This window comes from Piliocolobus tephrosceles, unplaced genomic scaffold, assembly GCF_002776525.5.
Source record: "Piliocolobus tephrosceles isolate RC106 unplaced genomic scaffold, ASM277652v3 unscaffolded_20581, whole genome shotgun sequence".
Classification (NCBI taxonomy): Eukaryota; Metazoa; Chordata; class Mammalia; order Primates; family Cercopithecidae; genus Piliocolobus; species Piliocolobus tephrosceles.
The window spans coordinates 1,082-1,708 of record NW_022302734.1 but is presented as its reverse complement, the minus strand read 5'-3'; the positions used below and the strand labels follow the sequence as shown (position 1 = coordinate 1,708).

General features: G+C 27.9%; 1 long non-coding RNA gene across 1 annotated transcript in view; it reads left to right on the top strand.

Annotated features, from left to right (window-relative positions):
• The first annotated feature begins 114 nt into the window (after nt 1-114).
• The window catches only part of LOC113221103, a 916-nt gene continuing 403 nt past the window's right edge, over nt 115-627 (top strand). The window contains exon 1 of the long non-coding RNA XR_003307703.1: nt 115-611. This is a non-coding gene — a long non-coding RNA (uncharacterized LOC113221103). The remainder of the gene's footprint in view (nt 612-627) is intronic.

The following is a 627-nucleotide window of genomic DNA, read 5'->3' as shown; positions in this document are numbered from 1 at the left end:
AAAATAGTGACCAAAATAGTGACAAAAATAGTGACCAAAATAGTGACCAAAATAGTGACCAAAATAGTGACAAAAATAGTGACAAAAATAGTGACAAAAATAGTGACAAAAATAGTGACCAAAATAGTGACAAAAATAGTGACCAAAATAGTGACCAAAATAGTGACCAAAATAGTGACCAAAATAGTGACCAAAATAGTGACCAAAATAGTAACATTAATGAAATTACAAAAATGCCACAGCCATCAACAAACAGTTCTGCTCCAAACAACACAATTCCAATCCAAAACCAAAACCAAAACCAACTCCTTAAGAAACTACTATTTTATTGCAAAAGAAAAAAAAAAAAAAAAAAAAACATACACAATATATTATGCTGCGGCTTAAATAATGGAGAAATTCACATTTTTTATTATACCACCAATTTAGTATTACTAAAAAAATAAAAATACATCAAAATGGGATTAATAAAATAAATATAAAAAAAGAAAAACGAAATAACTTATTGCATATATTTACTTGTGGGGATGACCAATCAATAAACATTCTTACAATCAAACTTGTTATAAATGTTAGCACAAATACAGGTCCAAATACAGACCACAATACAGGTCCAAATACAGACCA